Source organism: Martes martes (genome assembly GCF_963455335.1).
Source record: "Martes martes genome assembly, chromosome: 10".
NCBI lineage: Eukaryota > Metazoa > Chordata > Mammalia > Carnivora > Mustelidae > Martes > Martes martes.
The window spans coordinates 58145924-58162187 of record NC_137898.1 but is presented as its reverse complement, the minus strand read 5'-3'; the positions used below and the strand labels follow the sequence as shown (position 1 = coordinate 58162187).

The 16264-nt window shown below is 45.4% G+C and overlaps 1 protein-coding gene across 6 annotated transcripts in view; it reads left to right on the top strand.

Moving 5' to 3' along the window:
- The window catches only part of NUMA1 (nuclear mitotic apparatus protein 1), a 74757-nt gene that overhangs the window by 22096 nt on the left and 36397 nt on the right, over window positions 1-16264 (top strand). For 4 of the 6 annotated variants that reach the window (XM_080815985.1, XM_080815987.1, XM_080815986.1 and 1 more), the window contains exon 1: window positions 12489-12627. The exons of 1 other annotated variant lie outside the window; for it this stretch is intronic. The gene's annotated coding sequence lies outside the window, so the exon portion shown is untranslated. Of the gene's footprint in view, window positions 1-12005; window positions 12121-12488; window positions 12628-16264 lie in introns of those variants that run through there. One more of the 6 variants, XM_080815983.1, reaches the window with a different exon arrangement.

Sequence of the window (16264 nt, the reverse complement as noted above, 5' to 3'; positions counted from 1 at the left end):
GTTCTCAGTGTGGGTGTCCCCTGGAGCTGTGCAGGGCAGAGGCTTTGGCAGAAGATTAACAAATTTCAATAGCAAATGTATATACTACCTCTTTATTAAAGACCTACTAAGCAAGCATGTTCCTACCATAGACCCTCTTCTGATTATAGTCACACTGTTTCAAAAGTGACCCAAATCTGTATCTCTAGCCCCAAATCGTATTTTTTACCAGCTATGGGTTTTTCTGATTGTTATGTCCAATAGGTACCTCATGTCTAAAACCAAACTTTCAAACCACCTGCCTTTATGGCGTGATGGTTTAGATTATCAAGTTTGGAGTGAGCTAGACCTGGGTTTGAATCTTAATTCTGCTACTTGTTAGCCTCATAATTTTGGACAGGTTGCTCAATATCTCTTAACTTCTATGAAAGAGGGTATTAATAGCACTTGCCTGATAGGGTTGATACTAGTGCTCAATGAATGAAGTTACTATTTTTACATTCTTGTTTGTTTTTGGCATACATGATCATCTACTTATTCATGCAAGCTAGGAAGTTAGAGGTATTTCTAGAATTTTCCTTTTCTCATTCTTCACTGAAATTGATTATCAGGGCCTGCCATAAGTAGTTCTCAAACTATTGCTTCCTCTTTTTTAAAATCACTACTCTATATCAGACATATATCCCTACTTGCTTGGAACAAGTAATGGTTTTGTGCTGCATTCTGCAAAGCTGAATAAAATTACAGGACAGAAGAATAAATAAAAAAAGAATTAGAGAACAGACTCAAGAATCAGGTGGAGGCAGGAGCGGACAGGGCTCCAAACATCCTTCACTTCAAACCATCTACTTTTATCTGTATCTTGGGTTCTATTTGAAGATTGATCCTGAAGGGGGTTTACTTTTATTTATTTTTTTATTAAAAGATTTTATTTATTTATTTGACAGATGGAGATCACAAGTAGGCAGAGAGGCAGGCAGAGAGAGAGGAGGAAGCAGGCTCCCTGCTGAGCAGAGAGCCCGATGCAGGGCTTGATTCCAGGACCCTGAGATCATGACCTGAGCCGAAGGCAGAGGCTTTAACCCACTGAGCCACCCAGGTGCCCCGAGGCAGAGAGAGACAGGGGGAAGCAGGCTCCCTGCTGAGCAGAGAGCCCGATGTGGGGCTCCATCCCAGGGCCCCGAGACCGTAACCTGAGCTGAAGTCAGAGGCTCAACCCACTGAGCCACCCAGGTGCCCCCTGAAGAGGGTTTACTTTTAAAATATAATTTAAAACCTTTCATTCATTTAAGAAGTGTTTATCAAGCATGTTCTATGTGTCAGGCATTGTGCTAAGTTCTAAGAATTCAATGGTAAGCACACAATCTGATTTCATGGAACATATGATACTAGGAGAAAAGTTAAAGAAATACAAAAAGGCGTAATTAGAAACTATGAGAGCTGTGAAGGAAAAGACTCTGGTGCTCTGCATAGTAGGAACTTGACCTAGTGTGGAACTGGGAACTAGGTGGTTAGGGTGAGTTTACATGAGGAAGTAACACTTGTTGAGCTAAGATGTGAAGGATAGGTTAAAATTAACTAGATGAAGGAGTAGAGAAAAGAAAGCTTTGGGTAGAAGGAAGAGCATGGACAACACTAAACCACATGTGGATATAACCTTCTACTAATGAACTTTCAGCCTCTAACAGCAGCTAGCATTTATTCTCTGTGCCTGGTATGGTGCTTAATTCTTTGCACATACTGTCTTGTTAAATCTTTACAATGACCCTCTGAGAAAGTACTGTTACTATTAACATTTTATAGATGGGGAGGCTGGGAACACAGAGAGGTTAAATAACCTGCTTACGGTTGCACAGCTAGTAAGCGATAAAGACAGGATTTATGTTTATTTTATTTTTATTTTTATTTTTTTAGCTCTACATCACATTTATTAATTTATTTTTTAAAGATTTTATTTATTTATTTGACAGAGAGAGAGAGAGAGAGAACACAAGCAGGGAGAGCTGCAGGCAGAGGCAGAGGGAGAAGCAGGCTCCCCACCAAGCAGGGAGCCCGATGCAGGGTTCGATCCCATGACCAAGGATCATGACCCAAGCCGAAGGCAGAGGTCTTAACCCACTGAGCCACCCAGGCGCCCCTATTTATGTTTTTATTAAAATATAATGTATTATTTGTTTCAGGGGGACAGGTCTTTGATTCATCAGTCTTAGACAATTTACAGTGCTCACCATAGCAGTAGCCTCCCCAATGGCCATTTTGCAAGTTCCAAGCAAGTAGGGATATATGTCTGAGATAGAGCAACCTCCCATCCCTCCCACCCTCCTCCGCTCCAGCAACCCTCAGTTTGTTTCCTGTGATTAAGAATCTCTTATGGTTTGTCTCCCTCTTTGGTTTCATCCCATTTCATTTTTTCCTTTCTAACCCCGATGATCCTTTACCTTCTCAAATTCCATGTATCAGCGAGATCATATGATAACTGTCTTTCTCTGATTGACTTATTTCACTTAGCATCCTATCCTCTAGTTCCATCCACGTCATTGCAAATGGCAAGATTTCATTTTTTGATGGCTGCATAATATTCCATTGTGTATATATGGACCACATCTTCTTTATCCATTCATCTGCCAATGGATATCTAGGCTCTTTCCATAGTTTGGCTATTGTGGACATTGCTGCTATAAGCAGTGGGGTGCAGGTGCCCCTTCGGATTACTACATTTGTATCTTTGGAGTAAATACCAGTAATGCAATTGCTGGGCCATAGGGTATAGAGCCAGAATTTTAATTAGGCAGTCTAACTGCAGACCTCATGCTCTTAGCCATTGTGGTATATCGCCTTCCCCTTGTTTCTTACCATTCTAGCCTGTACGTCATACAGGCTGGAACATAGATCTGATCTATGTTCCTCCCCTTTACTCTCTCTGTTTAGAAACCTTGATTGTTTCCTATCACCTACAGGATAAAATCTGAATTCTTTAGTATGATGTAAGCACCTTACAATTTAGTACTACTTATCCTCGTCATCTGCTACACCTTCCTAAAACTGCATGCCATTGCTCAAATGTAATAAACTCTGTCTTTGTGCATGCTGTTCTCTCTGTCTGGAATGCTCTCTTTAAAAAAAAAAAAAGAAAAAAAGATTTATTTTATTTATTTGTCAGAGAGAGAGAGAGCACAAGCAAGGGGAGTGGCAGGCAGAGGGAGAAGCAGGCTCCCTGCTGATCAAGGAGCCCCATGTGGGACTTGATCCCAGGACCCTGGCAGACGCTTAACTGACTGAGTCACCCAGATGTCCCTAGAATGCTCTTTTTTTACTTTTCCTTTGGGGAATCGCCACTCCTCCCACTCACACATTAAGTACTCAGCTTAAATGTTACTTTCTTGGTAAGGCTTTCCTAATCATCCATCCTGAGTAATCAGACCCTCACATGTCCTCCAAAACAGTAACTTCTGTGTTCCCCATCTGAAGTCTTTTCAGCGAGGCAGGAATCCTAGGTCTTTATCTTCCCACACCCGGTTCATAAGAACTTTGGATCTACCTCCATGATGCCTTTCAAGTAACACAGTTCTTCTTCGGTCCTACTGCCGCTGCACTTGCCATCTCACTCCGTTCTGCCTCTGGACTCAATGTTGTGCCAGATTCATCTTTTGAAAAGGCACACACAAGCCATTCACCTGCTCAGGACACTGCCTTTAGGGTGTTCCTCCTACAAGTCACTGTTAGTCTCCACTAGACTGCCCAGTGTTCTCTCACCTTCCTTTTAGCACTGCCCAGGTTTGTGTTCTTCAGCGTTGTATTAAGGTGAGATAAGGTATGTTTCTTTCTCCACAGGATTGTAAGCCTGTCTAGTTCAGGTTTGAGTCTCCAACACAGTATATACAAGTGTTTATTTCATGTTTATGGTTGAATGTCACTGGTTAAATTTCATTAATTCCAAGTTAAGATTAACCCATTTTATATGTTTTGAAGAGTCTGTGTTGCAAATAGGGTTTTGATTTTTTTAAAGATTTGGTCCTAAAGGGAGGGAAATTGCAGTTTCAGGAAAATTGTGTGAGGAACTCTTCATACTTCTCAATGATTCCAGATACATGGGCTGTTATTTTATCTAATGCTGTTAAAGTTACTTACCATCTTTAAACATGGAGAAAATGGCATCTGCCTTGCCCACACCACAAGTTAGTTGTAGCAAAAACCCTTTGAACAAGAAATGTGTAAGTGCTTTGTACACATAAAGGACCATACTGATGACAGGTATAGGTTGTAGTTGAGGTGTGCTGGAGAGAGCACTGGATTTAGAAGATTTGAGTTCTGGCTCTGCAATCCTGTAGGTTGACCTTGAAGCAGGCATTTTCTTCTAGTCTTCTAGTCTATAAAATTGGAATGAACATGCTTGCCTCTTTGGGTTTTTTAGGAGGGCTTAATTGAGATGTGAGAAATAGGTGTCCTTAAATTCTTGAAGTCTGTTAAAATGTTAGGTTTGTTGTCTGTTTTTTTTAAACCACGGCCACATTAGATACATTCCCATTTATTTTATTATATATTAATAAGTTTGGTTTTTTTTTTAAGATTTTATTTATTTATTTGACAGAGAGAGATCACAAGTAGGCAGAGAGGCAGGCAGAGAGAGAGAGGGAGAAGCAGGTTCCCTGCTGAGCAGAGAGCCCGATGAGGGCTTGATCCCAGGACCCTGAGATCATGACCTAAGGCAGAGGCTTAACCCATTGAGCCACCCAGGTGCCCCTAAGTTTGGTTTTTGAAGAAGCCTAGCATCCTATTTAGAAATCCAACCCTTATTAATATTTGTGTTTATTAATTTCTTTTGGAGGTTAAAGGCATCACAGTGTAATAGGAGAAGTATATTTGGAACTAGAAAGACAGGGGATTCAGTGCTGTGTAGGAGGTAGAGACGGAAGATAAAGCAGAGGGGGTGGGGGGAGAGGGAGAGATGGGGAGGGTGAGAGAGGAGGAGAGGAAAGAGAGGTGTCATCTGAGTTTTTTAGCTACTTAAAGCCTATTTGAAAACAAATCAGATCCTGGGCAGAATCCTTATTCTCTCAAGCTTATGTTCTGAAATCACAAGTTGTCTCAAATCAACAGACCTTGCTCAGACATATAAATAAATTGTAAAATTTCCATCTCAGGCAGGAGATAGCAAATCTTCAGCCTAGTTGTCACATGTGTTCCAGCATGAATGTGGGGTGGTTGGCTAGATGACCATTAAGATCTCTTTCAACTTTGAGGTTCTGTGATTTGTTGACCAGGTATAGAAAGCTGCTTTTATTTAGGCCTTTTTTTTTTCTTCTTTTTTTTTTTTTTTCAGTTTTAATTTATTTAGGCTTTTAAGACCAATGTAATCATAAATTGCACTCTTCTCTGTGGCTTTTATTTTCGAAACCTTGTGAATGCCTTGAGTATAGTTCCAGTTAGCTTTCATTTTGCCCCATGCAAAGTTAGTATTACGAGTTTCCAAGAACCACCTCCTGTCATCAGGATTAATGAAGCATCCACATGTGCTTTGCTTTGGGGATGGGACCCAGTAGGATAACAAACAAAGTGCTTGTTTCTAGGGGATTTGGTTTTTTCTTTTTCCTGGAAAGGAGGAAACCCTAACTGGTGAAGTTTTGACCAGATGCTGAGGAGCTTAGTCCTATGTCAAAGATTTTTGTTGTTGTTATTGTTGAGAATGGTATCCTGGAGAAAGAACCATGGGAAATTTTTGGAGGTGCTTTAGATATGATCTATCCAGTACCAATACCCTTCTTTTACTGAGACCCAAGCTAGGGCAAGTGACTTGCTTAAAGCCATAAATCTAGTAGGTGATGGCTTCAGAACTTACCTCCAGGGGCTTCCAACACCAAATCTAGGGTATTTTTTTGTTTGTTTTACCATTGGTGTGACTGTCTTTAGGAGTAGTTGCAAATCTTTACATTGAAACTGTTCCTCCTTCAGTTTCTTTTACCTTTCTCGTCATCAGTTCTGTGTTTGTGTGCAAACATCGTGTTAGATATATTGCCTGTAGGGACAGATCCGTTTATTCCTCTGTGACAGTGAAACAGGGTGAACAGGTTTTTAGGTGTTTTGTAGAAAGATCTTCTTGAGGGACAACTGAATAGGGCCTCTTGGATGTTATAATGAATCCTCTCTGGGTTTTGATTTGCCCTCTGCTTTTCTCCCCAGGAAGCTGCTGGCTTACCAACACTGCCTCATTACTCAGCACTACCCTCTGGAGAGGGAGGATGAGGCCTGGTAAATAAACTCGAGGTCAGGGTTCTGAAACAGCAGTCCTTCCCTCCAACCAGTAGTGTTTCCTCCAACCTTCTTTATGGCTTCTCACCCTTGAGATATGTCCACCATCCCTTCCAGTAAAAAGTTCTTCTATGCTTACCTCTTCAGAGGAGTTTTGGTCTTTTAATGTTTTTTTTAATGTTTAATGTTTGGTCTTTTAATGTTTCTAAAGAAAAAAATTCTTTAGTGGTTGCTTTTAAAATTAGAGCTGTTTGATTTTTTTTTTTCTTTTTAAAGATTTTATTTATTTGACACAGAGAGAGAGATCACAAGTAAGCAGAGAGGCAGGCAGAGAGAGAGGGGGAAGCAGGCTCCTGCCAAGCAGAGAGCCTGATGCGGGGCTCAATCCCAGGACCCTGAGATCATGACCTGAGCTGAAGGCAGAGGCTTTAACCCACTGAGCCACCCAGGCACCCCTGATTGTTTTGATTAAAAAGTTGATTCATGGGGTCCTGGGTGGCTCAGTCGTTAAGTGTCTTCCTTTGGCTCAGGTCATGATCCCTGGGATCCTGGGATTGAGCCCTGTGTGGGCCTCCCTGCTTGGCGGGAAACCTTCTCTTTCTCCCACTCCCCCTGCTTGTGTTCCCTCTTTCACTGTCTCTCGCTGTCAAATAAATTGGTAAAATCTTAAAAAAAAAAAAATTTGATTCTTATGAGGAAGTGTAGAGGTACGGGGTTTCTTTGAGCCATTGAAGATGTGCTAGCTTTTATTTATTCATTTGATGGCTGTTGAAGAGCAGTAGAGAATAATGTAGAGACCACATAGACAAGTCACTACCTATGTGACTAAGTCACTTAATTCCTGAGACTCAGATCTTCTCATCTTGAAGACAGAAATAAAACCTATGTAGCTGAGAAGACTACATGAGATGTCCATGTCCAGCTGGACTGCAATTTTGGCTCTAACACTTACTAGCTGTGTGGCCTTAGGCAAGTTATTTAATCTTAGTTTCCTTTTCTGTAAAATAGAGAGGGATAATCTTAGTATTTGTTATTGTGTCATTGGGTTATTGGGAAGATTAAGCAAAATAAAGCAGGGAAGTGTTTAGCACAGTGCCTGCTGCATACTAAATGCTCATTGAATGTTAGCTATTAATTACAATGGTAGCAGCAACAGCAAGGATAGTCTGTAGGTATTTATGATGCTAGGATGTCAGGTGGCAGAGAAAAGACTAGGAGGCATTGCATAGGGCAGTGGATCTATAAGAGCCTTTTTCCCTGCCAACTTTCCTAGTGAGAGGGCCTATAGGGACTGAGAGGCTCTCATTGGACCTACAGCTTCCTACAGTGAGAGCTTCCCTCCTAGGCTAGTAGGCTGAGGTAGGAGGTTCAGATGGACTTCAGAAGACAGAAGACCAGTCTGGCAGGGTAGAGGGTTTGGGTAAGGGCATAAATAACTCTAAAAGGTAAAACTGAGGCCAGGTCCAAACTGAGGCCAGGTCCTGGAGGGCCTTGACAGCCAGGTGAATTCTTTGTATTAGAAGCACCCCCGACCCACAAATGGGCTCAGTTGGTTAAGCCACTGCCTTCAGCTCAGGTCATGATCCTGGAGTCCTGGAATGGAGTATTGCATCAAGCTCCCTGCTCAATGGGGTGTCTGCTTCTTCCTCTGACCCTCCCACATCTCATGCTCACTCTCTCTTTCTCTCGCAAATAAATAAGTAAAATCTTAATTAAAAAAGAGAGAGAGAGAGAGAGAGAAGCACCCTACCCTGGGCCATCTCTGTGGAAATTGCTCTTTGTTTTTCCTTTATACTTTTTAAAATGGTAATACTCATTTTTTAATGGCAATACTTGTTAAAACCTGTAACATTTACATTTTAATCAAAAATAGTAAAACAGGGGCACCCGGGTGGCTCAGTGGGTTAAAGCCTCTGCCTTTGACTTGGGTCATGATCTCAGGGTCCTGGGATCCAGCCCCACAACAGGCTCTCTGCTCAGCAGGGAGCCTGCTTCCTCCTCTCTCTCTGCCTGCCTCTCTGCCTGTTTGTGAACTCTGTCAAATAAATAAAATCTTTAAAAAAAATAGTAAAACAAACACCCATGCACAGGAGATATTACCAGACCCTCTGAAAACACCCTGTGTGCTCCACAGGCATCACCAACTTCTATCCAGCCTCTATCTCAGTGCTATTCTGAATCTTGTGTTAGTCATTTATTATTTTCCTTCCTTCTTCTCTCCTTTCTTTTTAAAATAGTCTTACCTATCCTGGTCTTCTGGGGACATGGAGCAGGGGCTGTGGATTCAGGCAGGAGTTGTGTGGTCGGCCTGTTGCCTAGCTAGGCTGGAAGGAGGTGGGGGGGGGGGAGTTCTGGTGCTGCCCTGGAGGCGAGTGGCGGCCTGCGGTGGGGGAGGGGGAGGCTGGAGAAACTGGCCAGGCTCCTTGGCTGTCCTGCGGAGCAGGCCCAGAAGCTTGGCAGTTTTGGCAGAGAGGTTCCAGAGGAGAGTTCAGCCCTCTGAGGCTGCACAGCTGGGAGCTGTTGCCAGAGTTAAGAGCCCAGGAGGCGGGTGGGGATCTTATATTCTTTTGAGACACAGTATCAACTCTTTCAGGTGCTGGGGAGCTTCGGGGCTGACAAGGTGTCAGATCTAGGGGCACCTGGGTGGCTCAGTGGGTTAAGCCTCTGCCTTGGGCTCAGGTCATGATCTCAGGGTCCTGGGATCGAGCCCCCCATCCAGCTCTCTGCTCAGTGGGGAGTCTGCTTCCCCCTCTCTCTCTCTGCCTGCCTCTCTGTCTACTTGTGATCTCTGTCAAATAAATAAATAAAAATCTCTAAAAAAATTTTATTTTTAAATTAAAAAAATAATTTAAAAAGTTGCCAGATGTAGCCAGGACAGTTTTAGTAGGCATGCCTCCTATTTTCACCTCATACTTTTCTTGGAGTGTCGGTTGTGCCAGTCATTAAATTATGTTTGCCACTTTGGTTTTCTAGAAAAGCTTTGGTTTTTGCTTTGGCTTGGCTTTCCTGGTCCTTTGAATAAAGAACTGTCCTTTCTACCAATAGCAGTTTCTAACCACAGACTGCAAGTGATACTGTGGGAAAGCGGAGGGCCTGGGAGAAGAAGCAGGGTGATGGGGGTCTCTGCAGCGGTGGGCCTTGGTCTGACCCCCACCACTCGCTCCAGTCATTCTCTGGTGCCCAGAGAGTTGAATTTGGAAATCTGCCATCCAGATGTATTTCAGTGGAACAGATTCAAGGAGCCCTAGTGTGTTAGATACTATGGGTGATCATAGAGAGAGAGAGAGAGAAATGGAACTGCTTATGCCCTTGATTTTTACATTCTAGATGTGAGGACAAGATTTCCATGCTCATAAAGTTAAGGCAGGACAAGTGGTGAATGCAGAATGTAGACACATTTTTCTGATTACCAATGTAATAATACATGTTTATTTAGAATAAATTCAAATATAAAAGAAACGTAGTGTAGAAACTCCCCCAGACTAACCCCTCCCTTAGATAACCACTCTTACCCGTTGTTAAGGACTATTTTTTTTTTTAAAGATTTTATTTATTTATTTGTCAGAGAGAGAGAGAGAGAGTGAGCACAGGCAGACAGAGTGGCAGAGGGAGAAGCAGGCTCCCTGCGGAGCAAGGAGCCCGATGTGGGACTCAATCCCAGGACGCTGGGATCATGACCTGAGCCGAAGGCAGCCACCTAACCAACTGAGCCACCCAGGTGTCCCAAGGACTATTTGAGGAGTTGAAATTTGAGCTGGACCTTAAAGTAAAATTCAGAGAGGCAGACTGATGGAAGGAAAGCAAGCATCCTGAAGATCCAAGCTCCCACTCCAGGGAGGAGCACCCCCACTAGCTTCCTTGACAAACAGCCAGCTTCTGCTTAGAATACCTTGGTGACTAGGTGCCAAAATGCCCAGAGTAGGAATTAACCTTTGTTAAGTACCATCTTGTGCCTTATGTGCTAGTCAGTGTGTTGGGCACCTTATAGATACAGTTATGAGATTAATCCTCATTATAACCTTATAAAATAGATATCTTTATTTTTGTTTTACAAATAGGGATACTGAGGCCCAGAGGTTACCTGCCAGGGTCACATAGCAGCAAGTGGTATAGAGTTCTTCCATTCACTAGCTGTGTGATCTTGGGTAAATTATTTCATCTCTGTGGCTCAGTTCCCTCTTCTGTAGAGCTGAGTGGTAATAGTACCTGCTTCACCAAGGAAGTTTTTCAGATTAATGAGCTAATACATGTTAGCAGAACAGCGCGTTCATGTCACATAGTACACACTCAGCAGTAGCTGCTGTTTATTATTTTCTCTCTTATTCCAACATGATCTGTATCATCTCTCCACTTCTGTATATGGCCTGTCTGTTCAGCCATCCCCTACACTTTCCTCCCTATAGTTTTTCCCTCTGCTTCCAGCCATTCCCTTGTCTTCATTCTGTCTCCAAAGTGTTTCATTCCTCATCTTTCCATTCTCTCTCATTTTCCCCTTTTGCAGTCAAATGCTCTACCACTGAGCTATACCCCCTCTCATTTTCCCCTTTTGTGTCCTCATTACCTGTCTTATGTTGTGGCAGCCTTCTGACCTTCCTCCCTACTGTTAGTCTCCTTTTGTGTACCAGAATAATTTCTGAAAGTACAGTTCTCATTGTACCACATCTCGACGTTAAAAACACACAAAATATTCAAATATTTGATTTCTTGGTTTCAGGTTCAAGATTCTCCAGCTCTGACCCCATCTCATAACTTAAAAAGTCTGTTTCCAGACTACTTCCACAGTCTTCTCTGCTTTCCCTTTCCCACTCTTCTGTCGGGAGATTTTACCTGCATATTTTAAGATCCGTATTCAAATATCACTTCATTTTCTTAGTCTTTTTACCTACTCTCAACTAGTTGGAATTTTTATATCCTTTTGTGGGAGTTAACACATACTGTCTTGAAATATAATTTTCAAGGCATGTTTCTTATCTCCTGTGTAATTATAAGCTAGCTGAGTGTAGAGGCTGTGTTTAATTCATCTTTGTATACGCCCTTCAATGTCCTAAAGCAGTGCTTTGCACATAGTAGGTGCTTAATAAATACTGGTGGTGTAAGTAAAAGTTGGGGGGGGGGTCCGGATGACTGGTGGGTTTCTCTCCCAGTCCTTGTGAGAGCCGCTGTTCAGTGGGTGGAAACGCTGTGGTTTTGTTTTCTAAGAGTCCGACATCTTTTCTTTTCGGCCATGGAGGAGAGGCAGAGCCTCTAGGCTCTGCCCATGGGTCCCAGTGCCTGTGTCTGTGAAGGGGCTCCAGCCAGTGCCTGCTGTACTAGGTCCCGTGCCTTGGCCCCTCAGCCCCTCCCCACAAATGCTCAGCGGAACAGGGGATTAGGTTCTGGCAGCACAGCTGGTATTTTGGCGGCCATTCCACAGTCGACAATAGCACGCAGCCACCGGGACAGGACAGCGCGGGCCTGCGCTCCAAGGCCACAGTCTGCCTGGGCTGCTTGTTTGGGTGGCCGAGGGGGAGGAGCGGGCCCAGCGCGGCGTCCTGGCCTTGCCACGCAGAAGGTACGGGCTGGAGAGATTCCCTCAGGGAATGGGCTTGGTGGGGGGATGGCCTTGTCCCAGGGGCAGGCGGCGCCGGCGAAAGGAGGCCGGTGCTTTGTGTGTGAGCGGCATGTGTGTGCGTAAAGACACAGCTGCCCCGCCCTGGAGCCGGCAGGAAGCTGCCCGGCGTGAAAGGGCCTGTGTCCTGCTCACCCTCCAAAGCTCCCGGCTCTTCCTCGGTGCCCCGCGCGCCGGCAGGCAGGGGCTGATCTAATCATCAGGGCAGTCCGTTGCTGGCCAGAGAGGTGGACAGGCTGTCACTGCTGTGTTAAGAGAGCGAAGGGGGAGTGTCCGGGTGATACCAGGTTTGTCAGGCAGGCCACTGTGAGATGTGTTTTGTGTTTTATGCCACAGTTTGCCTTGGCTCTTGCCACTGTTGCGGTTCAGGATTTTTTGTCTGCTGGCTCCCGCGCGCCTCTTCCCCCCCCTCACCCCATGCGTCCTATTCTCTTGTTCATGGGCCTAGCCCTCCCGAGCCCTCCCGAGCCCTCCCGGCCCCTCCTCTCCGGGGCCCCCCTCCCTCCTTGCCCCCGACTGCCGCCCCTCCCCCCTTGCCGCGAGTTCCTTGCTTTCGCCGTGCTCCCAGACCACGGAAGCTTGCTGTGCCTTTAAAGAAAGCAGACTCCTGGCTGTGACGCACTTCTGGCTGTCAGCCAGGAAGATCGCTCCTGCCAGGCTGACTGAGAAGAAAACCAACAACTTTTCTTTTGTGTGTGGGGTTACTTTCCACTAGCCCCCCCCTCCTCTCCTTTCAAGATTTAAATGCTAATGGCGGATTAAAACCTGTAGATACGTTTGGCTTTAGGAGTCGGGTAAGGCCCCCCCCTTGCACTGAGACTTTTTCTCCCTCCCTCTTTCTCTGGGTTTTTGTTCAAACATGGACGAGGGGGTGCGGTGGAGTCCCCCCCTCCCCCCAGCCTTTTCCTGCGCCATCCTTAAAGGGGAGGGAGAGGAGAGGGAGCGCAAGTAAACACTCAGAAACAGGCGCTGGGAGCAGAGCTTGCCAACATCCGGGAGTTGGCGCCTTTGAGAGCAAAGGGTTGCTTTCTTTCCCCCTCGCGTAGATGTCAGCGTGTTTTTGTTCGGAGAGGGGAAAGCGTGCGCCTGCACATTGAGCTGTAGAGACAGCTCAAGAGAGCTTCTCCATTCCTGAGGCCTGGTGTGTACCCAGTGGTGGGGAGTGAAAAGGGTTCATTTTGCCAGCTGGTGGCTACCAGGGTGTGTGAATATAGTAGTGGGGTCAGGTGCTAATGAACTGCTGGAGTGTGCTTGGGTGTATATCTGTATGTTCAGTATATGGCTGTAGGCCCCAGGTCTGCTTCATGAGGCAACCCTTTTACCCACTCCTTCTGATCTGGACCCTGCAGAACATGGGGAGGGGGGAGGGCAGGTATCAGTAAACCACTTTTGAAGAAACCTGGGAAATCTTGGTTTCCCTTGAAGCCCTTCTCTTGTTCCTCACCAGGGCTCTGGGCCAAATTCTAGGCTACACAGAAGGGTTGGTCTGGGTGAAGAGGGGGAAGTTTGAGTCCAGACTAAGTCCGCTAAAGGGGGCCCAGGGAGTACATCCAGCAAGCTGGTTTGCCCTGACCTCAGGAGTGCAGAGAAACCCTTTAGACTTAGATGAGACAGCCTATCCAGGACTCTCCAGGAGTTGAAAAGGAAAATGTTTTTTCCTCCTTGGCTTCTGTTGGAGCTGCTGGTCCTTGGGCCTTTTACCTCCTCCAAGCCTAGAGATGCACCAGCAAGATATTTCCTACTTTGTTCTTTATGATGAATTAGCCTATGGCGACATAGCTTGGCCTTTGCTGGGCACCTCTGAGGTAACCTACCAGGTGAGGTCTGGGTGATTGTTTTCCCATGTCTCCTGACTTGTCCCTCCCAGAGTCAGAGGAGGAGGAACACCCTCAAGATCAGGGTGTTTGCCCTTTGGATGTGGGGTTTGCTTAGATGGTGGGATATCTTTTAGAAAGGTGTACAGAGCATGGAATTCTTATGGCTACAGGCACGCAGGCTGTCAGGGTAAGTAGTGGTAAATCTTGCCATTGAGCCTGGTCTTACAGCTAGGACAGACATTTCCCTTCTGAGCTCTGAGCCTTTGGAACCATGGGGTACAGAGGGGGCGGGGCTTGGGAAGGACACTTGGAGGTGGGAGTTTTTGCGGGCTTTGGGCCCAGAAATTCTGAGAGTGGGAGGATGGTTCAGTGGAGGCAGGGGCCAGTGAGTGGAGTGATCAGTACAGTTTTGTTTCTTTCGGGACCAAAGGTCACTTGGGTGTTATCTTGAGGAAGGGTTGGTACTCAGGCAGGCAGTAGTAAGTGGCTAAGAGATGGTCTCACAAGGAGCTGGCACCCAGGCTGGGGGGTGGGGTGGGGTAAGGAGAGCAGCCCTCCACAACTCAGACCCTCTGGCCCTTGGCCTATCACTTGGTTAACCTTAGAACTGAAACTTCTAGAACAGACCCCAGAGGTTAGCAGTCCGACTCTCTGGTCCTGTTCCTTGCATCTGAGCAGGTGGTTTGCATTAGCTTCAGCCCTGGTAGGAAACCATGGTTAGATTTTAACTCTTTAATACCCAGAGAGATTGCGGGCCATGTGGCTGTGCGTCTCTTGAGTGTCACTTTCCTTGTCCTGATACATCTTCTCTAGAAACAGAGGGGTTACTGTAAATGTGGGAATTGGTCCTGATGTAGGAATTTACATTATGTCAATTTTGAAAATGTGAAGAGGATGCAGGGCCTTTGGTTTATAAAGCAGCTGCTTCTGTGTCTTGGTTCCTTCTTGAACTCAGGGAAGAGAAGCCGCCTTATCAGCTGTGTGAAGCCTCTGGGATTCTGGGGGCACTTCTCAAAGAAACAGTCTGGTGGTCTCTGAAGGTGTCTAGGGAAGGGTTGCATTCCTGAATTTTGTTTGTTTGTTGATTCACTGGGGGTTGTGGGTGGGTGGTACCTGATCAAGTTGGGGTGCATCTCGGCAGATCCTTCTGTGAAATGGTTCTGAGCTATAATCGTGGGGATCTGTTTTTCCATCACCATGACCATCAACCAGTCTTCTGGGTGGGGCTTGCCTCAGATTTCAGGGGGAGGGTGGAGAGGATGGTGCTTTGGCTGGGAGCCCTTGGGTTCCAAGCCAAGGCCTGCTTAAAGCTATAGTCCCAGTCTAAGGACTAGCTCTGCCACTGATTTCAATCATTCATTACTGGAGAAGTGAATGGCTGGCTGGCCTAACAGCTCCCAGCCCAGTGTCCTGTGTCTGGGAAAATGCTGCTTATGGGCTTTGAACTCACAAGGTCATTCTGGAGTTCCTCATGTTGGTTAGTGGATTCCTCCTGTTTCTGTGCCTGGGAAGCGTAGAAAAAGGCATTTGGCCTTGACACTGTTTTCCTGAGCAGTGGAACTAGTTTTAGACAGGCTTCCCCACCCTCCGGGAGGACATAGGTTTGTATGTTTTGCCTCTGAGATGAAGGGAAGAGGTTGGTTAAACCTCAGGTCATTTTTAGCAGCACAGCTGTGGAATCTCTCAGAGGGGGCAAGATTTACCTCGGGTTACAAATAAGTAAAATTTCTGACTGAAATTTTGGACCTCTTCAAAAGGATAGCAAGTCTAGAGGCAACAGTGGGGATGAGGGACAGGTGATCTGGGCCTCATTTCCCTTGTTTCTAAAGAGCTTAGACTTTTGTTTTTAATTTTTAATTTTTAAATTATTTTTTAAAATTTAAATTCAATTAACATATAGACTTTTTTGTTTTGTTTTGTTTTAAAGAAGCCCCAGTAGGGCAGTTGGCCATTGCTGCCTTCACCGCAAGGGCCAGGCATGATCCTTCTAACTTTAGGCCAGCCAACAACCAGAAGTCTTACTGCGGTGCAATAGTTGAGACCATTTGTCTTCATCTTTGGCTGGCCCCAGGGAGCTAAGCATTCAGAGCTGATGGATAGGGCATGCTGGGTGAAAATCATTAAGACTGAGGAACACATAGGTCCTTTAGCTTCTCTGCCCTCCTGAGAGCTCCCTTAACCACTTCCCTTGCTCTTGCCAAAGCCCAGGTGAATTGGCTCATTTCCAAGACTGTGATGTTGGCATGACAGGTGGAATCTTGTTGGGTTTTGTGGGGTCAGGAAGCACTTAATTATAATTAGCATTTAGTTATATTTAGCATTTAATTATTTTCTATTATTTAAAGCTTCATGTATGTTTTAATTTCACTCCTTACCTTGCTGTATAAGCTCCTCAGAGGCAGGGACCATGTCAGTGTCTCCCATTTCCCATGTAGCTTCCAGCGCAGAATGAACATCTGTATGGACTCAGAAAGTAACCTTTTTGCTTGGTTGGTAAAGACAGTACACTTGGTGTGCCTGGGTGGCTCAGTGGGTTAAGCCTCTGCCTTTGGCTCAGGTCATGATCTCAGGGTCCTGGAATGGAGCCCTGATCCCCACATCGGGATCTCTGCTC